This window comes from Martes martes (genome assembly GCF_963455335.1).
Source record: "Martes martes genome assembly, chromosome: 10".
Taxonomy (NCBI): domain Eukaryota; kingdom Metazoa; phylum Chordata; class Mammalia; order Carnivora; family Mustelidae; genus Martes; species Martes martes.
In genome coordinates this window covers 59492463-59516369 of record NC_137898.1, presented here as the reverse complement: position 1 = coordinate 59516369, position 23907 = coordinate 59492463, and the positions used below count along the sequence as shown (strand labels likewise).

General features: G+C 39.6%; 1 protein-coding gene across 2 annotated transcripts in view; it reads left to right on the top strand.

Moving 5' to 3' along the window:
* The first annotated feature begins 398 nt into the window (after nucleotides 1–398).
* FAM168A (family with sequence similarity 168 member A) overlaps nucleotides 399–23907 on the top strand; it is a 207413-nt gene continuing 183904 nt past the window's right edge. For both annotated transcript variants that reach the window (XM_080816119.1, XM_080816118.1), the window contains exon 1: nucleotides 399–599. The gene's annotated coding sequence lies outside the window, so the exon portion shown is untranslated. The remainder of the gene's footprint in view (nucleotides 600–23907) is intronic.

The window sequence follows — 23907 nt, the reverse complement described above, 5'->3', positions numbered from 1 at the left end:
GTAGTCCAGCAGGGACTAAGGCGGGGATGTATGTCCGAGCGTAGAGGTTGGAGACGCTGCAAACATTGCTATTTGGAGAAGAGGGCACTTAACTTTCCTCACAAGTGGTCTCTGAGCCTACAAAATCCGCCAGCGGATGGTGGATTTTACTTCATTGCCCGTAACCAGGAAGGATTCGGCCCCTCGGTATAAGGCGCGCGGCTGCCAGGGCAGGCCGCGCAGGCCACGCGCGGGCCGGAGCAAGGCATGCTGGGAATTGTGGTCCCGGCGCGCTGAGGCTGTGGGACGTGTCGCGGCGCCGCGCAGGCTCCTCCTTCCCCGCCCTTCTTAGCGGTCCCCCGCCCCCTCCCTCCGCCTCCTCCTCCCTCTCCCTCGCCCGCAGCCGAGCGTCCCCTCCCCCCACCCGTCGGGCTCTTCGTCGGCTACTGCAGAGGATTCAGAGCCGAGTCTGAGGAGGAGGCTCCAGTTCCCTGCGCGCCATCAGCCACCTTACTGGACACGGGCGGGGGAACGAGAGCGTCGCCACTGTAGCCTCTAGAGAAGACAAGGGCATCGCCGCCTCCGCCGCCGCCGTCGTCTTCGCCTGCAGCGGCTAGCCGGTGAGGAGACCGCCCCCCCTCCCCCGGTCCGCTCTCCTGGAGCCTGGGCCGGTGGTACTTATGGAGAATGAGAGTGGGGGCTGCTGAGACCCCGCGCGGGTTGGGGGAAGGGGGTTGAGGTTGCGATGGAACGGCGGGTTGGCAGCGGAGACTTGTCCTGGCGCGGGGCTGGGGGTGGGGTGAGGGTGGGACCCAAGCAGGTTGGGGGGGAGCGACAAGGGAAGGGGACTTTTAATAGCGATTGACCCGATATGGGACAGGAGCGTGAGATTGGGAGGTCGGGGTGGAATTTGGGATGGTTTTGGGCGAGATGGATGATGAGAGTGGAGTGGGATGGCTTTTAATGGGGGAGGGGACTGAATGAGGGTGATGGATTTGGGGTTGGGTTGGAGCAGTTGACAGCTTGGGATCCAGCCGGGGTGCAGGGTAGGGGGATGATTTCAATACACAGTGGGATTGCAGGTTTGGATAGGACCCTGGGGGAGGGGTGTTAATTCATGAGAGTGGAATTTGGGGTGGACTTAAGGCAGACTGATGGAGGTGGTAGAGCTGGGAGTAAGGGGCTTGGCACCGGTTGAGACCTGAGCTGGAAGTGGGCGTTTGCCATCTCTGGGTGGTGGGATTTGTGGAGACTTATGGAATAAGCGTGGGTTAGGAGGACAGAGGAGGTAGACTTTGGGGTTTTTCTGGGGAATGCTCATGGAGGTTGGAATAGGAGCTGGTGGGGGTGGGACTTTCAGTGAGAGGAGTGTGATGGTGAGCTGGCAGGAGGGGGGTAAATTAGAAGTTAGGCCCAAAATGGGCAGGCAGAGATTGAAATTGGAGGCGGGTACAGGAGATGGGATTTAGGGTGATTTTAGAACGACTGGAAAAGGCATGATGGCTCCTTGAGTGCAGGCTTGAGGCAGAGGGCTCAGAAGATGCTGCTGGGCTAGACTCACTGAAAGAATAGTGGCAGGTGGTGAACCAGGTTGGGGGATGGTATCTTAAAATGTCCCTTGGCTGAGGTGGCAGAGGGAGTTTTAGAGAAGCAGTGTCTGAGATGAACTCATAGGACTGCAGAGGTGGTTGCTGATAGTAAGGTGGCAAAGAGGCTATTTAACGAGTGGGAAACCTTGAGTTGTAGGTATGGATGGGGCAGGGAGGATGGAGTGGGGCAGTGAGCAGGGCTGGGAAGAGGTGCACTGGATGATTCTAGAGAGGAAGGATTCTGATGTCCTCCAAGAGACACAGGAGGGTCAGGGGTTGGACTTAAATGGACAGCTTTGGAGGCTGTCGTTGCGGGAGGAACAGTAATCAGAGGAGACTTTGCAAGGGACAGAGAAGGTGCATTAAAGACTCTTTCCTAGAGGACATCCTAAGCTGTTATTTCAGTCTTTTTGTTTCATTTGTATTAATATCATTAGTAAATCAACCCTAAGGGTAAAGTTAAGAGGGGCTTCAGTTAAAGCAAAATTAAGCAGGGGAGGGTGTTTTCTATTCATTTATTATAAAAAGAAAGTTTGGGGAAAAAACCTACTCTTGAACTAAAGGTGGAGAAGATAAAACTGAAACGTGATAGATAATCTTTCTGTGTGATGTCTCTGCCTTCTCTTTTCCGCCGTCCCCTTGGTGCATTTAAAAATTAGTCCTGGAATTTGGAATTAAATAGATTTGATGAGCTTGAGGTATTTAAGGGAGCATTCTTTGCTTGAGAACCCATGAATGACACTGAAAAATACGAGGCTGAATTTATTTTCTAGTCAGGCAATGTGCACGTATGTAGAAAGAGCTTAGGCCTTTTTTTCCCCCCCTCCTCTCAAAATTGATTGTCTGAAGACTCCATTTATTGGTGTCCTGGTTTGCAAGGCAATTAGGCCCATCATTGTATTGCAGGCTAATAATCCTGAGATGAATCTTGGCACCACTGCTTTATGTAAACAGAGACAAGACAGGAAATATGAAAATGTCATAAATATTCATTGGTGAAATGGTTTGGTATTGATGGAGTTTTTCATTTGATTCTCTTTTGGCATTACTAGATAAGATTTAAAATAATTGGACTATATTTCTATAGATTGAATTTTCTTCTAAAGGAATTCAGGTGGTCAGAATTCTGTCAGATGTGGATAAATAAAGCATGTAGAATCATTTTTATTTTATTTTTTAAGGGTTGGTATTGATGTAGGCACATTGCATTAACTGCAGCAACAATGTCTCCATCTATTCATCAGCAATTTTATTTAAAGCTTCATGATATGTTTATTCTTACAGCCGACTGGTGATGCTGGAAGGTAAAGAGGGGTGTGACTGGGGGAAACAGCTTTAGGGAACCAATTTTCTGCACTTAATTGCATTAACTATGATATGTTAAACATGAAGTGGCTGTTGATTAGAGCTCAGACTGAGAAAACATGGGGAGGGATGTAAAGAGGATAAAACTGGCATCAACAGGATCAAATGATTCTGTTTTTGTTCAGGCTTCAGAGTTCAGCTTGTAAACAAGCCATTTTCTTTGGTTTGACAGTGGAGCACATAAAAATGCCCAAAATTTAGGATTTTTTTCTTTTTTGTAGTTCCAAAATAGGCAGAATGATGGAAGGTTGGCCTTGTCCTTGGAATTGAAAGTGTTTTATTATAAGGAAGCTTTATTATGATAAAGACCAGGTTTGAGCAGTTACCTGTAATTTGATGAGAGTGTACTCTAACTAATGCAAGCATTTCTCATAACTTTACTCTGGGGTCCAGACATTGCTTTTGTGGATCTGCAGGCTTGAGCTAGAGGTGAGATATTTATATTAAAGCTCTGGCTTTTGGAAGCTCAAAATGAAAACTAATCGCTTAGGAGAAATGTCTTAGTGGATTTTTCCCTCCTTCACAGCTATGGGTACCTCTACAGTGGAAATGTATATAAAGTGTTTGTTTGATTCTTCTAATGTTCTGGTAAGGAGAGAACAGAGGAGGTACTGGTAGACAGGCCCCTTGGTAATGAATGGCTTGTGAATTTAAAGGTGGAGAGTCCTGAGTTCAAATTTCCCATTCCACTACTTGATAGCTAAGTGATTTCAGTAAAGTCATTAAAAACCTTTCATACTTAGTGGTAATGGTTGCACAACATTGTGAATGTACTTACTTCTCCTGAATTGTTCACTTAAATATGGTTGAAATAGTAAAAACAAAAACTTTTATACTTTGCAGGGCTGTCAAGGGAAACAACTCAGTTTATGCCCTAAAATAACCTTATGACCTGAAAACCCTGCATATATGAACTATTGGTTCAGTGTTTATTTACTTATTACCTGCTAAATGTCAGGGGAAATGAAAATCAACAAAAAAGAGTTGTCAAGGAGTTTTCATTTTTGGGAGAGAGATGATTTAAATATAGTGAGAGAGGTGAGGCATAACTAATGTGGTGGTTAAAGGTGTGGATTCTGAAGTGGGTCCACCTTCCACTGTTAGCTGTGTGACCTTAGGCACAATGATCTTATCTGTAAAGTGGGCATTAAGAGAATAATTTCATAGGATTGTTTTGAGGATTTAACAAAATAATCCATGGAAAGTATTTAACACTCTGGGTTGGTTACATAGTACCCATTAAAAAATATTGTTGCCATTATTATGAGATAGGAAGATATTAGACTGTCCATAGCCTTGTATATCGTTCCATTGAGTTTTTGGTATTATGTTCTATAATTTATTAAAGAGGGATTACTTTGGATTATCATCTCACAGTTTATCTGGATATTTTCATGTTTACATATTTGCGGTCTAGGAACTTTTTTTTTTTAAGATTTTATTTATTTATTTGACAGATCACAAGTAGGCAGAGAGGCAGTCTGAGAGAGAGAGGGAAGCAGGCTCCCTGCTGAGCGGGGGGGGGGGTGGGCCTGGATCCCAGGACCCTGAGATCATGACCTGAGCCAAAGGCAGAGGCTTTATTTTTTATTTATTTATTTTTTTAAAATAAGGGATTTTATTTTTTTTTTAAGATTTTATTTATTTATTTGACAGAAAGAGATCACAAATAGGCAGAGAGGCAGGCAGAGAGAGAGGAAGGGAAGCAGGCTTCCCGCTGAGCGGAGAGCCGGACGTGGGGCTCGATTCCAGGACCCTGGAATCATGACCCGAGCCGAAGGCAGAGGCGTTAACCCACTGAGCCACCCAGGCGCCCCGTGGCAGAGGCTTTAACCCACTGAGCCACCCAGGCACCCCACAGTCTAGGAACTTTAATCAGTAAAGTACTAAACATATGTCTTAATTGTTCGCTTCCTCTTCTATAAAATAAGAAAAACTGCTCTGAGGGTTTTAAATGACTGGCTTAAGGTTGCACAGTAAGTGGAAGAGTCTGGGCTACAGCTCCCAAATTCTGATTTCTTAACTTTGTTTGTATCTTTTTAAATTGTGAATTAAACCGTATGTATAAAGTGCATATAACATACATCTTTAAGGAATGGAACAAATTGAAGATCGATGTTTTTCCTGTTCGGCTTAAAAAGGAAATTTGTAGTACCTTTAAAGCCTCTTGTGATTCCCTGCCTGATTGAATGTCTCTCCATTTTTCTTCCTCATAAGTAACCACTTCCCTGAATTTTGTGTGAATCATTCACTTTCTTGTCTTTATTCTTTATGGTTTTACCAAAACAAGTGCATATTCTAAATAATATATATTTTTTACCTTTGCAACTTTATATAAATAGAATCATAGTGTAAGTATTCTTCTGTGACTTGCTTTATTTTTTCTATTATTATTATTATTTTTTGCAAGAGGTTTATTTATTTGAGAGAGAGAGAGAGCGCGCACTAGCGAAGAGGAAGGGCATGGGGAGAGAAATGTAGGACTCAATCCCAGGACTCCGGGATTATGACCTGAGCCGAAGGCAGGTGGTTAACTGACTGAGTCACCCAGGTGCCCCAATTTTTATCTATTATTTTTTAACTTTAAAGGAGCTTTATTTCTTCCACCATTAAAATAGCATATGCACATGGTACAAGTTGGAAATTATAAAAAGTAAAAGGAGGGATTCCTGGGTGGCTCAGTTGTTAAGCGTCTGCCTTTAGCTTGGGTCATGATTCCAGGGTCCTGGGATCGAGCCCCACATCAGGCTCCCTGCTCGGTAGGGAGCCTGCTTCTCCTTCTCCCACTCCTCCTGCTTGTGTTCCCTCTCATGCTGTGTCTCTGTCAAATAAATAAATGAATATAATCTTTAAAAAAATAAGTAAAAGGAGGCAAAATTATTTTCTATAATCCCATTATCTGTCAATACTTCTTATTTATATGTATGTGTAAATAAAAAAATAAATACACATATGAGTAGATGTATGTGTACACATACATACACACACACAGGCATAGTCTAGATAGCAAGAGGAAGCCAGTTTGCATTTATGGCTAATCAGATTATCCAGATGTGGGTCAATCATACTTGGAAATAGGAATGGGAGGGGGTAAATAGCAGCCTTTGTGAGCTGTGAAACAGCACTTTCTTTTTTTTTTTTTAAATGTTTTATTTATTTATTTGACAGACAGAGTTCACAAGTAGGCAGAGAGGCAGACAGAGAGAGAGGGGGAAGCAGGCTCCCCGCTGAGCAGAGAGCCTGATGTGGGGCTCGATCCCAGGACCCTGGGATCATGACCTGAGCCGAAGGCAGAGGCTTTAACCCACTGAGCCACCCAGGCACCCCAAAACAGCACTTTCTTAGAGCTTTTACCTCATTGACAGTTCTTTATTTACTAAATACTAATTCTTTGTTTTATCACCTTAGCACTTCATTTCATACTTTGATAAGTCACTTAACTCTTTGGGTCAGAATTTTTGTGCATTTTTTTGTGCCTAGTACATTGATCCTTTCCTGTTTGTCCAGGAGGATCTGTCATCTGATGTACAGAGAGTACCACGAATAGGAAGTCATCACTTATACATACCAGAATTCAGCAACATAAACACCAAGAATTTTTTGTCTAAGAGATATGAAATCCAAATTCATTAATAGTCTGTTGGAGCTTCAGTTTACTTATCTGTGAAATGGGTTTCAAATGAGATAATAAATGTGAAAATACCTTTTAAACTATAAAGGATTATATAAATGTTAGGTTTTTTTTTTTTTCCCCTCCTAGTTTACAAAATTGAAATCCCCACGCAGAGGTACAAAGCTTGTTATGTTTGGTTTATTGCTTTTCTGAAAGGTTCTTCTTGGAGGCGGGAGTATATGGACAGTTCACAATTTCTCCCTTGAGACTTGAAAATTGTTGGGGCAGAGAAGGTGCTAGAAGACTTTCTCCTAGTTAATTTATGGGACATGGTTCTGCTGTAACTGTGCTGGCTAGCTCAAAATGAAATAATTGAGGCTGTATTAAAGTGGAGAATGCAGTATACAATGTTTGCTCTTCATTATCCTGACAAAACTCAGTTTTCTACCTGTAACTTATTACCAAGATAGGGTGGTAAAGTGAGATAAATTATCTGTGCATGTGTAGAAGGGATATAATACTCCATTGTTGATTTGTCCTATGGGTTAAATGAGATAAGAAGGACAGAGAACCTGGAACCTTGACTGGCACACATATAATTGGTACTTAATATGGTAGCTATGACTATTATTTTTATTTTACTTATGAATTGTTTAAATTTATGAATTGTTTAAATTTTCCTGTAGGCTGTTCTTTTGTTATTCAGTGTTTTCCTGGGCTGTATCTCCTCACACTCATTTTACATTATTTTAATATTATCACAAGTAAAGCAGAACAAAAACCTAAATCCACAACTGCAGTACATTCCAAGGCCAAAGAGCTGGTAGTTTTGTCTGTGTCAGATATGTTTAAGACATCTGTTCAACAAATAACATATTGAGTGATTATTAGATGGCAGTGAAGGAGTGCTGGAAATATGGGATACAAAAATTAAATTTCCCTGCTCTTAAGGAGTTTATAGTCAGTTTTTTTGGAATATAGACATGCCACACATTGCCATAGCATAGCTTAGTAGGATAAGTGCTACAGTGGGGACATGAACAAGGGGCATGGGGAGGATAGTGGTGGTTGTGGCCTAATCTGCCTGGGGGAGCAGGGAAGAGAGAGGTGCTTGAAGGAGTTAATGCTTGAGCTGAGACTTGAAGGAGATTTGGATGTGTTGCGAAGGAGAGCTTAAGAAAGTTTCATGAAGTCAAACCACAGTCTTGATTGTTCCCTCCCAGAGTTCTTGTAGGCCTTGGTTTGTACCCCTTTTTAAGGCCTTTCTAACATGCATACCTACTGTAAGACCAAATAAGCAAATCCCCAAATATACTGTACTGTCATGCTCCTTTTCTTTCTGTATTCTATTTCTTTTACCTGGAATACCCTCTCCTACTGAATTTCTTAATCTTTACTTTGTCCATTAGACAAGTTGTACTAATGAACACGTTTTTTGGTTTTTGTTCTTTTCAGTTTGTTATTTAGCAGGAAGAGATTTTTGAAGCTATTGAAACTAGCTGGTAGGGGTGCCTGGGTGGCTCAGTGGTTAAAGCCTCTGCCTTCAGCTCAGGTCATGGTCTCGGGGTCCTGGGATCAAGCCCTGCATCGGGCTCTCTGCTCGACAGGGAGCCTGCTTCCTCCTCTCTCTCTGCCTGCTTCTCTGCCTGCTTGTGATCTCTGTCAAATAAATAAATAAAACCTTAAAAAAAAAAAAAAAGAAACTAGCTGGTATTTAAGAAGAAATCTTTATTGTTTTTGCTTAGTAAACATTGATATTCCTTAGGGTTGGCTCCTTGGCTCACTGGACTTTTTTTTTAAGTTTTTTTTTTTTTTAAGATTTTATTTATTTATTTGACAGCACAAGTAGGCAGAGAGAGGGGGGAAGCAGACTCCCCACTGAGCAGAGAGCCTAATGCGGGGCTTGATCCCAGGACCCTGGGATCATGACCTGAGCCAATGGCAGAGACGTTAACCCACTGAGCCACCCAGGCGCCCCTCATTGGACTTTTTAATATTCTTTCCTTAAGTAGTCTTGCCCATTCTGTTGGCTTTAATTGCTGCCTATATGCTGATGAAATATCTCCAGCTTGGAGCTCTCTGCCGAGCTCCAGACTTGTAAATGTCACTGGCTTTTGGCTATCTACATATATCCATTTAGATTTACCTCAGATTCAGTAGGTCTGAAACATAGTTCATTTTGCTGTCTACTTCTAAGCTCTTCCATTCTGTACCCCTCCCCGAACAAAAAGTTAAAATCGTCTCTTCCTGTAGTTTTGTAACTTAAATGCACTCCATTCAGTCATACAGGCTAATGAATCTGTGCCATGTCTTTTTTTTTTTTTTTTTTAGTTTTAATTCCAATATCGTTAACATACAGTGTTATATTAGTTTCAGGTGTACAATACAGTGATTCAACAATTCTTTCTGTTGCTCAGTGCTCATCATGATAAGTGTACTCTTAACCCCCTTCTCTGCTCACCCTTAACCCCCTCCCACCTCCTCTCTATTAATCATTGGCTTGTTTTCCATAGTTAAGAGTCTTTTTTTGGTTTATTTCTTTTTTTTTCTTTGTTTTGTTCTTAAATTCCACACGTGAGTGGAATCATATGGTATTTGTCTTTCTCTGATTTATTTCACTTAGCATTGCACCTTCTAGAGCCATCCATGTTGTAGCAAATGGCAGTTTTTTTATGGCTGAGTAATATTCCATTGTGTATATATACCACATCTTCTTTATCCATTCATCTGTTGACAGACACCTGGGCTGCTTCCATAATTTGGCTGTTGTAACTAATGCTGCAATAAACATAGGGCTGTATGTATCCTTTTGAATTAGTGTTTTTGTATTCTTTGGGTAAATACTCAGTAGTGGAATTACTGGATCACTGAGTAGTTCTATTTTTAACTCTTTGAGGAACCTCCATACTGTTTTCCACAGTGACTACACCAGTTTGCATTCCCACCAACAGTGTGCATGTGTTCCTTTTTCTCCACATCCTTGCCAACACTTGTTGTTTCTTGCGTGGCAGGTGTGAGGTGATATCTCATTGTGGTTTTGATTTGCATTTCCATGATGATTAATGATGTTGAGCATCTTTTCATGTATCTGTTGGCCATCTGTATGTCCTTGGAGAAATGTCTGTTTTTAAATTGGATTATTATTATTTTTTGATGTTGTATAAGTTCTTTATATATATTTTGGAAACTAATCATTTATTGAATATGTCATTTGCAACTATCATTTCCCATTCAATAGATTGTCTTTTGTTTCCTTTGCTGTGCAGAAGCTTTTTATCTTGATTTAGTCCCGGTAGTCTGTTTTTGCTTTTATTTCCCTTGCCTCAGGAGACATTTCTAGAAAAATCTCACTATGACCCATGTCAGAGAAATTACTACCTCTGCTCTCTTCTAGAATTTTTAAGGTTTTAGGTCTCACATTTAAGTCCTTATCCATTTTGAGTTTATTTTTGTGTATGCTGTAAGAAAGCGGCCCAGTTTCATTCTTTTGTATGTAGCTGTCTAGTTTTCCCAACACCATTTGTCGAAGAGACGGTCTTTTTCCCATTGCATATTCTTGTGCCCTTAGTCTTCTGCCTTATCTCTCACAGCCAAAAATAAATCTTCCTAAGTATTTCTGAAATTCATCTTTCCTTTTCTTTCGTAATTACCACCTTAGTTCAGACCCTGATCCCACCTGGACAAGTACAATAGTCTCCTAACTGGTTTCTGTATTACCCATCTAGTAAACCTTTCACTCAGCAGCTAGGATGTATCCAGTAGATTTATATGTCTACATCATTCTCTTGCTTAAATCCTTTTATTGGCTGTAAAGTCTAAGCTCCTTAGCATGACTATTAGGACTTCTATGCTAGCTCCTTAGCATAACCTATTAGGCCTTTGTGACCTGTTCTTGTGTACTTCTCCAACCTGTACTCTTCCTATGGCTGATAATACTGAGTAGTGTGTAGTTCCTACAGACACCTTGCAATTTCAGACCTTTGTTCGTGCCATTTTTCCTGGGGGTTGGGTGCATCTCTCCTAAGAAACCTTTCAGAACCCTTAAGATTGCCCTAAGTGCCCCATTTTGTTCCGGGGGTCATCCAGTGCATGCTTCTGTCATAATACTCTGTTATGTAAGTGAACTGTTTTTGTTTGCTACTTCAGTTAACTCGAAGTGTCTTGATGGCAGGGACTGTGTCCTCGTCATAGTTTTCGCTCCTGGAGGGTGCATCCCAAGTAGCGAGTGAGTAGTTTTTGTACTGAACCTAGTAAGGACAGATGACAAGCCAGTACTGTGAGATTCTACTTAGGAGTGAGGTGATATTTTTTTCGATGTGGTTTTTTAATTTGTTTAGAATGGAATTTAGAATTTAATTGGATTGATAAAGGGTTTAGTGATGATGATGGTGTGTAGCACAAGCTTCAGAAGTAGAAGATAGTAAGAGGGTATATTCAGGAGTTGGTAAATGCTTTCAGTAAAAATTTTAGGCTTTGTGGGTCACATGCAGTCTTTAAGAATTATGTAGTGTCCTTCTGTATCTCTGACTACCGTCTTTAGTTTAAAATCTAATTTATCTGATATGAGAATCGCTACCCCGGCCTTCTTTTGAGGCCCATTGGCATCAAAGATGCTTCTCCATCCCTTCACTTTCAGTCTGGGTATATCTTTAGGTTCAAAATGGGTCTCTTGTAGACAACATATGGATGGGTCCTGTTGTTTTATCCAGTCTGCAACCCTGTGTCATTTTATGGGCGCATTTAGGCCATTCACATTGAGAGTGATTATTGAGAGATACGTTTTTATTGACATTTTGTTATCTTTGAAGTCTTTCTTTCTGTTGATTGTCTCACATGCAGTCTACATTAGTTCTTTTTCCTTTTCCTCCTTTCCCTTCCCATCTTCTTCCTGCTCTTCCTCTTTTCTCCTCTTATGTTTCATTCTTAACTCACAGGCTATCAGAAATCAAACTTTAAGTTGTAGAATATTGAAGATCAAAGAGGTTAAGGAAAGGTCATATTTCTTGTTTTATTTATTATTATTATTATTTTAAAAATATTTTATTTATTTATTTGACAGAGAGAGAGACACAGTGGAGAGCAGGGAGCCTGATGTTGGGGCTCAATCCCAGGACCCTAGGATCGTGACCTGAGCTGAAGGCAGATGCTTAATGACTAAGCCACCCAGGCGCCCCTTGTTTTATTTATTATAAAATTTAGTGCCTTGGTAATTATACATATCTTTAGTGTAGAGAACAATTATATAGGAATTTTTTGGTCAAACTACCATGCTGTTTATCTAAAAGTTGAACATTTTATTAAATGGGCCATTGATCTTTGTATGAAGATGTTGTAAGGACACTTTGGTTTATAAAGCTCCAATACAACTCCCCTTCCTACCTCTTCAAGCAGATATGTAGGTCCTGTCAGAATATGCCTATTTTTATGATGATATAGATTGTGTTGTTTCTTAGATGTGGACATTTTCTTTTTAAATATTTTTTTTGTTATTTTAAAAAATATATTATTAACTGAGAGAGAGATTAAGTGGTGGGGGAGATAGGGGCAGAGGGAGAGGGAGAAGTAGACTCCCCACTGAGCAGGGATCCTGACAGGGCTTGATCCCAGGACCAGGGATCATGATCTGAGCTGGAGACAGATGCTTAACCAACTGAGCCACCCAGGCACCCCTATTTATTTATTCGAGAGAGAATGTGAGCCAAGAGCGTGGTGAGGAGAGGGGGAGAATGAGAGGGGGAGAGAGAGAGAATCACCAGCGTACTCCCTACTGAGCAACGAACCGAATCCCATGACCCTGAGATTGTGACCTGAGCCAAAATCAAGAGTCAGATGTTCAACTGACTGAGCCACCCAGGCACCCCAGATATGAAGATTTTGAAGGAATTGTGGCTGATAAATTTTTTACAGTAAATTTCAATCCCTGACTGACCCAAGATTATGATCTTGATTTGCCTTCTGATCATGTCCTTCAAGCTTGACTGTTTCTTCTGATGCTCATATTTTCTAGCCTTTGTTTTACCATTTTTTCACATAGCCTAGTTTTTTTTTTTTTTAAGATTTTATTTATTATTAGAGAGAGTACATGCTTCTGTGAGTTGGGAGAGGGGCATAGGGAAGGGGCAGAGGGAGAGGGAGAGAGACAATCTCCAGTGGACTCTGAGCTGAGTGAGAAATCCTACTTGGGGCTCGGTGTCCCCACCCCAAGATCATGACCTGAAGTGAAACCAAGAGCTGGACATTCAACTGACTGAACCACCCAGGTGCCCCACATATCAAAGTTTTCTAATTTGTCCTTCTTCTTTTATTTTGAGTTTATAGCAAAAATTTCTATCTGTAAATATACTTATATTTCTGCAAGCATAATTTTATTTTATTTCTTTAAAGATTTTATTTTTTGACACAGAGAGAGAAGGAACACAAGCAGGGGGAGTGGGAGAGGGGGAAGCAGGTTTCCTGCAGAGCAGGGAGCCCGATGCGGGGCTTGATCCCAGGACTCTGGGATCATGACCTGAACTAGAGGTGGATGCTTAACAGGCTGAGCCACCCCTGCACTCCTGCAAACATAATTTTTGTATTTTACTTGACCTGTAGTGCATAGGTGTGTCATGTTGAATTATTTTCCTTAAGGATGAAGAAATCAAGATTCAAGGGTAATTTGACTGGCCTTAGGACGAGTAGGGATGAAGATGCAAAGATAAAAGGGACATAAAACTTGAGTTTTTGTAGTAGGTAATGTGCTGGGTATTTTCTTTCCCTTATATAATTTAATTGTCACATTTACCCTTTATAGGGTATTGTGCCTATTTTACAGAAGAGGAAACTGAAGCAACTGTGGCTTGTAGGGATAAAGTAGCTTGCATTTGGTTACATAGCTAGGAAGAGAAGAGAGCGTGTATTAAAAATCCAATCTGCCTTGTTCCAAAGTCCTCTGTAGTTTTAAACTCTGTAGTTTTAAACTCTGAGGTCAGTATTTTTTAGTCTACTTAGATGAGTGGTAAGTATTTGGCTACACATTAGAATCACCGGAGGAGCTGTTTAAAAAAAAGAAAGATGAAGAGACATGCCCCAGTTCCACCCCAACCAGTGCTAACAGAACTTTTGTAAATGAACCTAAGGTTGGTTGTGTATGTGTGTATGTCTATATAGAATGTATAAATTAATAAGAAGTTGTATGGGGGGAGTAAAACAGGTGAAGGGGATTAAGAGTATATTTATTATGATGAGCACTAAGTAGTGTATAGAATTGTTGCATCACTATATTATACACCTGAAACTAGTATAATACTGCATGTTAATTATACTGGAATTAAAAAAATAAATTGTATTGAGATGTATGTAACCTATATAGAAAAAAGTGCTCAGAAAGTATAACCAGCACTCAGATCAAGAAAGGGAACATGGGAGACGCCTGGGTGGCTCAGTCGGTTGGGCATCTGCCTTTGGCTCAGGTCGCGATCCCAAGATCCTGGGATGGAGCTCCACATTAGGCTCCTTGCTCAGTGAAGAGCCTGCTGTTCTCTCTGCCTGCTGCTCCCCCTGCTTGTATACACTCTCTCTTTTTCTCTCTCTCACTTTGATGAATAAATAAATTAAAAAGAAAAAAAGAAAAGGAACATTACCCCTTCCTCCAAGATAACCAATATTCTGACTTCTAATACCGTAGATTATTTTTGCCTATTTGAACTTTCATAAGATATGACTGGCTTTTGCACTCAACTGTGATTTATTTACGTTCTTGTGTATAACAATAGATTGTTTATGCTCATTTACATATTAGCAGTAGTTCTCAAGCATTTTAATATCTTTACTCTTGCTAATTATTGAAGACTACAAAGAGCCTTCATTTGTGGGTTTTATCTATCAATTTTGCTGTATTAAAGATTAAAACTGGGGGCACCTGGCCGTCTCAGTTGGAAGAGCATGGTACTCTTGATCTTGGGGTTGTGAGTTCAAGCTCCATATTGGGTGTAGAGATTACCAAAAAAAACCCCCTGAAATTTAAAAAGTATTAACTTACTTAAAAATATCAAATACATTAAATATTAGCATATTTTTATGAAAGTAACTATATTATTCCAAGTCAGAACTATTAGAAGAATAATATTTTACATTTTTCCAGTCTTTTTACTGTCTGTGTATATATATATATATACACACACACATATATATATATATTTTAAATTTATTTATTATTTTTAATTGGAGTATAGTTGACACCTGACTGGATATATATCTGCTTCTACATTAAATGTTTTGCAGTTGATTGTTTTGTATGTAATATATTTAAAAAATCTAGTCCCACATAGATAATGTGGCTAGAAGAGGAAGGACTGTTTTATTAATTGCCTTTTTAGATAATTATGGATATTACTTTTTGATACTACACCAAAACTTGACAACTGTTAGTTTCTTAAAGGTCCATTATGTTATAGAATCTGAAACTATATCAGTGAGCTTTTCATATTGTGTTACATTAAAATCATCAGTTTGTTTTGTACTTTGAGTGATCTACCTGTGCATGATTTTGTAGCATCATGCATTGGTCATTTGGAAAATACTGGTTTATTGAATTATGCAGATCTTCTAAATGTTGATGCATTCTAATACATAATGTCAAAAAAATCACATTAGTTCATATCTCCACCAATCTTTTTTTTTTTTTTTAAAGATTTTATTTATTTATTTGACAGGGAGAAAGATCACAAGTAGGCAGAGAGGCAGGCAGAAAGAGAGAGAGGGAAGCAGGCTCCCTGCTGAGCAGAGAGCCTGATGTGGGGCTTGATCCCAAGACCCTGAGATCATGACCTGAGCCGAAGGCAGGGGCTTAACCCATTGAGCCACCCAGGCGCCCCTATTTCCACCAATCTTATCAGACAAGTCTTTTCTAATTTTTGCTTCAAAGCTCGAATTTTAGCATTGGCAAGAAATAGTGACAGTTGTTTTCCATGAAGTGAGACTCACATTGTTCATTTTTGAAAAAGTGTCTGCTGAACATGGAAGTCTGAATAATCATAGTTTGTCTGCCAGTTGTTCTTTCAAGTAAAAATGGTGTTTCATGAAAAAAGCTAGTTCACCTTGGAACTTAATTGCACAAGTGCTTTAATGCTTTCTTTGAGACAATTCTTGTACTTTGGTATGCAGGAAAAGTGCTTTATGTGTACTTTGCATTTCATCACAGAAATTAAAAAGATGTGTAGTTAATGATTGAGATTAATAAAATTAATCATTTTTGTGGCTTCATCAAGAACATTCTTTAGTGAAACTGAAACTCTCTTTTTTTTGGCATGGTTATGAAGAATGGATAGATACTATTACAGTTGTCACTGTAACTCATTGCCATCATTCAATACAAGATGGTGTGTTTTTATTTATTAGTATGATTATGTTTCCAGACTTTACTTATTTCTTACTGAGGGAGTAGATGGTTTTGTTAAACCTTTACTAACAATACTGTTTGACAGCCAGCATGAATGCAGTTCGTTTTTCCTTGGCTTAGTAGAACCAAAATACTTTAGAGTGAGCAGTTTCACAGGTTTGTCAGGATGTTAGAAAATCACTGGGCTTGGTACTTATTCTTCACCACCTTGTGGGGAAGGAAAGGTATGAAATGGCCTTTAGAGAATGGTGCATAACTATGCATAAAAGTGGTTCTCTAGGTGTATTTAGTCTCTCTGCTTTTAACCTGGATAATATGCAATAGAAAAAGAAAAAAGATGCAGATGAAGCCACTGCCAAGTAATGTTGTTGCATAATGACTTGGGTTTTTCACTGTGATTGGGCAGGGGAGAATGCAGGAGGTAGGTTAGACAAGTTGTAGTGCTAAGCATTATTTTACCTTTCTGCTAGCATGCTTTTTTTCTTCTTTTTTAAGATTTTATTTTTTTTTTTGAGAGAGAGAGAGAGAGAGATCACGAGTGGGGGGAGGGTCAGAGGGAGAAGCAGACTTCCCACTGAGTAGGGAGCCCAGTGTGGGGCTCAATTCCAGGACCCTGGGCTCATGACCCCAGCTGAAGGCAGATGCTTGACTGACTGAGACACCCAGGTGCCCTCTGTCAGCACACTTAAACAGCCTGGAACCTCAGTTCTGAGGGGAGAATGAACATTCATTGTGTATCTACATTGTGCTAGTCCTTTATGTATGTTATCTTATTTAACTCACACTTATCCTGTAGAGTCGTCACAATTATTTTATACAAGAGAAAACTTAGGCTCAGAGATGTGGAAGCTGCTCGGGTCCATGAGCCAGTAAGTAATTAGTGTGAAATTTATTCCTAGACTTTTCTGTCTCCAAAGCCTGAGTGCTTTGCTATCTTCCAAGGACAGTGTCTTAGTGATCATTTGTGTATCTTTGATACCTGGGACCTAGTAGAGCTTAGTACATTTTTGTTTAACAAAGGAGTAAGTGATAAATGAGTGAACCAGTTTTTACAGAGTAGGATGTAGGGGCGCCTGGGTGGATCAGCTGGTTAAGCATTTGCCTTTGTCTCAGGTCATGATCCCAGGGTTCTGGGACCGAGCCTTGCTTTGGGCTCCCTGCTCAGTGGGGAGTTTGCTTCTCCCTCTGCCACTCCCCCTGGTTGTGCTCTCCCTCTCCCTCTCTCTCTTTCTCTCTCTCTCTGCCAAATAAATAAATAAAATCTTAAAAAAAAAAAATCCACAGAGTAGGATATAACCTAATCCCTCTGGGCTACTGTGTAGATTGATATTGATGCCACAAAGTTTGCCCTCTAGGGTCTGGTCACCATTTGCTGTGGGGGAAAAGGTCAACCTTGGTGATAAGCTCTGTAAAATTATTTAATTTGGATATTTAGGAATCGAAGAGACCTAATAGGGTGAACTTTCCTTGCACTGATACTGATCTCTTCAGAAATAGGTAATACATCTATTTTGCTCTTGCTTTCCCCCTTACTAGCTGTGAGACCTTGGACACGTTACTTCACTTTTCTGTGCTTTGTTTTTTTAATCTTTAAAAGGAGAAGGGCAGGGGTGCCTGGGTGGCTTAGGCAGTTAAGCATCTGCCTTTGGCTCAGGTCATGATCCCAGGGTCCTGGGATGAGCCCCACATTGTGGGGAGGGAGGTGGTCCCTGCTCAGCAGGGAACCTCCTTCTCCCTCTCCCTCTGCTACTCCCCCTGCTTGTGCTCTCCCGCTCTCTCTCTCTCAAATAAATAAATAAAATTAAGAAGAAAATAGAAGGGCGGTAATATTAGCAGATAATTCCTGGTAGTTATGAGGATTGAGTGAAGTAATTCATATAAAAACCTTAATACCATGTTTAAGCATATATTAATTACTCAATAAATGCTAGCTGTTATTCATATTATTCTTCTAGAATGAAGTATAGGATTTAATATGACTTATTGGAACAATGTTTTGATTTTTAAAGCATTTTTTAAAGATGAAAAATTTTTTTTTTTTTTAAAGATTTTATCTACTTATTTGACAGACAGAGACCACAAGTAGGCAGAGAGGCAGGCAGAGAGAGAGAGGAAGGGAAGCAGGCTCCGTGCTGAGCAGGGAGCCCGACGCGGGGCCCGATCCCAGGACCCTGGGATCACGACCCGAGCCGAAGGCAGAGGCCTCAACCCACTGATCCACCCAGGTGCCCCAAGATGAAAAAAAATTTTTAAGTAATCTCTACACCCAATGTATGTCTTGAACTCACAACCCCAAGATAAAGAGTCACATATATTCCACTGACTGAGTCAGCCTAGCTGCCCCTAAAGCATTTATATTATAGAAATAAAGCACTGAATTTATTGGGTTTTGTATTTTGGGATTTGTTTTCTGATTGTAGTTTGCTTGGTCTTCCTGGCAATGAAGCTCTAATTTTCGCTGTTTGCCTGAATTTCTTGGTGAGCCAGAGCAGAGCAGATATGATGACCTTTAACTCTCCATCAACTTTTAAAACTTTGTAGTCTAGATGAAATAGGTTGGATTGTTCTGGAGAGTTCACAGAGGTTGATAGTTTTTTCTAATTTAAAAATGTCAGTGAATGTGACAAATACCCCTTTCTAAATTTTTTCTAACTATACCAGTCATCAGTGAGAAGATGCAGTATTTCTCCATGGTACCCAGAACCAAAGAGGCGTGTGTTTTTTAAATTTTTCTGCATTTATTTATGGTGGTGGTAGTATCCATCTTTTGGGGACTTAATGGCTTAGACAGTACATTTTGGTCAAGCTGTGGAGTTATGGAGAGGAAAAACTTACCTGTTCTAAATGAACATATCTGAAAGCCTGACACCCCTTCAGTGAAGTTATCAGTGTAAGTACACTGTCTCCTAGATGGGAGTTAGCATGAAACTCTTGAACACTTAAAACCTTTGAGATGAGGTCTAGGTTCCCTAATACAGTATATAAGACAGTTTGTTAAATAACCTCTCCCTGTCTCCCTCTTGACTGTCATTGTTTGCCTCTCCTCCTGTGTTACACATTTTATCTCTAATACTAATGAAATGTACGCTGTGCTGTGTTTTCAGTTCTCCAGATGTGCCATGCCTCTTGTTTCAGTGTCTTTGTACACGTTCCTCTTTGGGCCTGGACATCTCTTTGTAAATCTTTTTTTTTTTTTTTTAAATCTCTTTGTAAATCTTTTTTTTTTTTTTAATCTCTGTAAATCTTTTTTTTTTTTTTTTAGGAATTTTATTTATTTATTTATTTGTCAGAGAGAGAGAGAGAGCGAGAGAGAGAGAGCGCTCGCTTGAGTGCGAGCACAAGCAGGCAGCAGAGGCAGACAGAGCAGGCTTCCCACTGAGCAAGGAGCCGGATGTGGGACTGGATCCCAGGATCCTGGGATCATGACCTGAGCTAAAGGCAGCAGCTTAACAGACTGAGCCACCCAGGGGTCCCTAATCTCTTTGTAAATCTTAATTGACCTAACTCTTACTTGGACTTTAAGGCTTAGTTTAGGAGTTAACCTTTTCTAGAAAGCTTTCCTTGATTTTTCCCAGGGTGGGATTGGGTACCCTATCTCTGGGTTGCTCTGATTGTAATTGTGTATTTATTATCTATTGATTTCCTCCACTTGCAGGGAGCAGGGGTTGTATCTGATCACCTTTTTTCTCAAGGGCCCATTTTTGGAACTCGGACATCAGTAAGATCTTGTTGAGTGAATCCATAGTTTCTGTCTAGTCTGTAGCAGCTGTAATTTCCCAACTGGCTGCATTTACTCCATATTGTTCTAGGCTTAGTTTTTGTAGAATGGCTTTTCTGACCCCCCTCCCCCCAGTCTTGTCTCTGCTACGCTTCAGTCCACTCTCATGCTGTTCTTTGTCCGTGGTGGGATCAGTGGAGCTGTGTACGCAGTAGACTTGTAGATTCTCAGAACTTGATTTGTGTTAGATCCTAGAATCTCACTTGAAATGAGTCAGGGTTTATTGGTAAATGAAAAAGTTGGGACCTTTTGATTGCTTTTCTAACTCTTGGTTCTTTTCTGTGCTTCCAAGTTTCCTCTTTACTAACCTTTGGGTCAATTTTAACTTTTAGGTAACATAAAACAAATGCCACAAAACTAAATTTTATCAGTACTCAGCTTGTGCATTTGATTTTTTGACCCTAAGTATAGGATTTGACTTATCAGTTATGGTGGTGGGATGACTGAGACTTCAGGAAATGTGGGGTTTTATGACTGTCTTGTTAAGCCCTTAGTGGCTCCTGACAGGTGATTTAAATTATGGCTTCCAAAAAAGGTTTTAACTAAAGTCTTAGTAGCGGATAAAAATAATCATTTATGGATGCATTCATTTAGTTAACATGGGTGTTACACTCTGTGCTAGGAAAGTTCTTTTTTCTTTCTTTCCTTCTCCTATTTTTTCTTTTTTTTCCCTCTTTTTCTTTTTCCTTTTCCCTTTTCTTTTCTCTTCTTTTCTTTCTTTTAAGGGTTGAGCTCATGACCCTGGATCAAGACCTGAGCTGAGATTAAGAGTCAGACGCTTAACCAGCTGAGCCACCCAGGCACCCCATGTGCCAGGTAGGTTCTGATGAGATGAGTAGGATGTGGTCTCTGTCTCCAAGGGGCTCCCTGGTGCAAGGGAAAAGGTATAAACAAATATATTACATTCAGTGTTTTATAGATGCTGTAAAATAACTAGCTAAGAGGGAGGTGTTAGTACCTTTTTCAGGGAAGAGTTCTTGGAGGAGTAGACACCTGAGCTTATTTCTGAAGAGGAATGGGTTTGGTGTGTGTAAGATTCTAGCTGTAGAGTCAGAAAACCTAGATTTGAACTCCAGCTCAGCCACTTACTAGCTCTCTGACTTGGGGAAAGTTGTTGAAGTACTCTGAATTTCAGGTTTTTTACCCTCTAAAGTGAGAATAATCATGTCAATAATTATTGTCAATAATAATATCAATAATAATGTCAATAATCATGAATAATCATTTAAGACATGAGAAAGAACTTCATAAATGTTCTACACAAATATTGTTTTCTTGGTTTTTGTTTTTTATTCAGTGATATTAGTATTTTGACAGATTGGAGTATCAGTTTTCTTATCCAGTCTAGAAATAAGTGAGAAAAAGACTGGCTATATTAATGTGTAGATGTCATTTTTTTAAGTACTAACACTATTGGCATCATGAATTAGGGCAAAGACTTTTAAGTCTAGCATACATGAAACTTTGGTTTTGTGATATTATGGAAGATACTGCTGAAGATACTTACGGTGTGGTCACCGAAAAAATACTGAATGTGGTTCTGAGTGGCTTGGATGGCAATAAGCCAAAATGGAAAGAGGTCCTTTCTTACTTCTGTGTCAACTTTGGAGTTTAACGTTTCAGAATTACATTTTCCTCATCAGTAAAGCAGAGAAAAATAGTAGTTACTTTGCAGACTGAGAATTAAGGGATAAATTGGGTAAAGTGCACACCACTAGCCTTAGTTAAGCTTAATTTGTAGAATATTTAAAAACATTTTTCCTTTTAATACGATAGACTTTTGTAGAGAACCTTGCTTTACAGAATAGAGGGAGCTTTCTGTCATTTATATTGTACTAATACTAATAGTATTTTACTTCCTTCTTCAAATTTATTACGCTGAATAATTTTGCAAGGTGAGTTTACCAGCTGTGGCACTTATTGGCTTTGTGACCTTCAAAGTTACTTAGTCTTTCTATAACTCATTTTATCTATCTTTGAGGGAATATATTAGTATTTACAGTATATAGTTATTAGGATTAAATGAGATAATTAGATAACGTGTTTAGTTTGGTGTTTGGCATATAGTTGATAATTTCAACAAATGAAAGGTTGTTATTATTACTTTCATTTTGTAAGTGAGGAGCTGGATAGAGATTTAGCAACCTGACTAGATTTACTTGTAAGAACCAAAGATGGGATTTAGTCCAGGTTAAGTAATGCCAAAGCCTTCACTCTTTATCCTTTTACTAGGCTATGTTTTGTAATTAATATTACATTTATTGGAAATGTATTATAAGATGCTGTCGAGTGCTTGGAAAAAATCTGTTACTCTTGGATACTTAAAACTTTCTTTCAGTGATGTTTTACTAATAGTTTACATAAACTCCAAACTAAATTGTTAGGGAAAGAATTCCTTGGCCTAGCTTCCCTGTGAGCAAACAGTTTAAAGGCAGATATTCTGGTTAGTAAAAAGTGGTCAGTGGTTACTAAAAAGAACAGTGTGTATTTTTTCCCCTCCGAAACAGCTTTCCTGAAGTAAAATTGACAGCGAGTGACAGAAGTTTAATATAGTTTGCTAAGTTTTGGCGTATGTATATACCTGTGAAACCATCACAGTTCAGATATGAATATATCCATCACCTCCCAAAAGTTTCTGGCATCCCTCTGTAACCTCTTCCTCCTACTCTCTGATCCTCCATCCAAACAACCGTTGATCTGCTTTCTGTTACTATAGTTAAAGATGGTCTAGAAGTCAGTCCAATCAGGATTCAGATTCCTAGTCTGCCACTGTACTGGTTGGGCATCTTTGGAGAAATCATATCTTCTCTCAGCCTAGTTTACTCATCTGTAAAGTAGGAATTCTATCATCTGTTCAGAAGACCATGAGGAAGATAGGAATAGTGTGTAGAAAGCCTGGCATGGTGTCTGACACATAGCAGTCTTCAGTCACTGGAAGTCAGTATCACCAGCCAGCTTTCAGTTAGTGGTCCAGAGTACACTTAGGAGTTCAGAGCTCCAAAATGCTTTTCTATCACCTTAAACCCTGTCATTCCCTCCCATTGAATGAGCATTTAATAGTAACATTTAGATTTGGGCCGCTTGAGGCCCTGAATGGCTTTTGGTACTCTGTCCTTTCCTCCCCCATGCCCAGTGTTCCACATGCTATTAATTATGAACAGATGTTCTTCATAAATAAGCAAAGAACTCCACAAAAGATTTTTGAATTCTTGATGCCTATGTTTAAGTCTGGCATTGTGATAAAGCTGCATGAGCAATGAACTTACAGAGTTCTGAGTTTTAGTTTCCAGGCTGCCTTGGGCAAATCATAAAATCTTTCTGAGCCTGACACAAAGTTTTCTCACATATTACGTTGGGAAGGATCATACCACACAAATTTGTTGAGAGGATTAAAGAATTTTGAAAATGAATTGTATGTGAAGTCTTCGTTTATATGCATCATCCCATGACTGCTTTGCATTGTTAGAACTTTGTAAAATGCTCAGGTAGCATTTAAACGTGATGTCTTACAAGTTTTGTTTTTTGTTTTTTGTTTTCAAAAACTGTATTTTATTAGGTTTTACCACTAGTACAAAAAAGCAAAAACCAAAGGTTAAAAGTGCTTAGAATTTAAAGTCAGAGGAATTTAAGTTCAAGTATTATGTTAATAGCTGTGTGACCTTAGGCAAGTTATTTAATTTCTCTGAGCCTAAAATTCTCACCTGTCAATAAAGGGTATCTAGTCTGCCTCAGAGGGTTGTTGTGAGGATTATAAATAATGAATGTGTCGTGATTGGAGTATAGCAGATGCCCTCTGAAGCTAGTTTCTTTCCTTCCATTTCCGAAGTTAGTAGATTTGTGGAGTTCAAGTGAGCTATTACTGAAAGGATTACTTTTGCCTTCCTCATTCCTTGATGCAGTTTGGCCCAGGATGGCTGTTAGCTAATGTCTCAGATTTCTCATATAAGTCTAGAAATGAAGTTGGAAGTTTATGATGCTAGCCATTATTGTAAAGGTTTTTTTTTTTTTTTTTTTTTTGCCTAATAATGGGAGGAGCCAATGCCATGCTTTTGTAATTTCTCATTAATTCTCATTGCTGTAGCTAGAGATACTTTGTATTGTGGGAGTCAGGGAAACCGGGGCCATTTTCTTGTCTTTTCTGTTTGTGTTTATTTGGGTTAGAGAATTGTTTAAACGTTTCTCAGTGAATAAAGTGGATTTGCTTAGT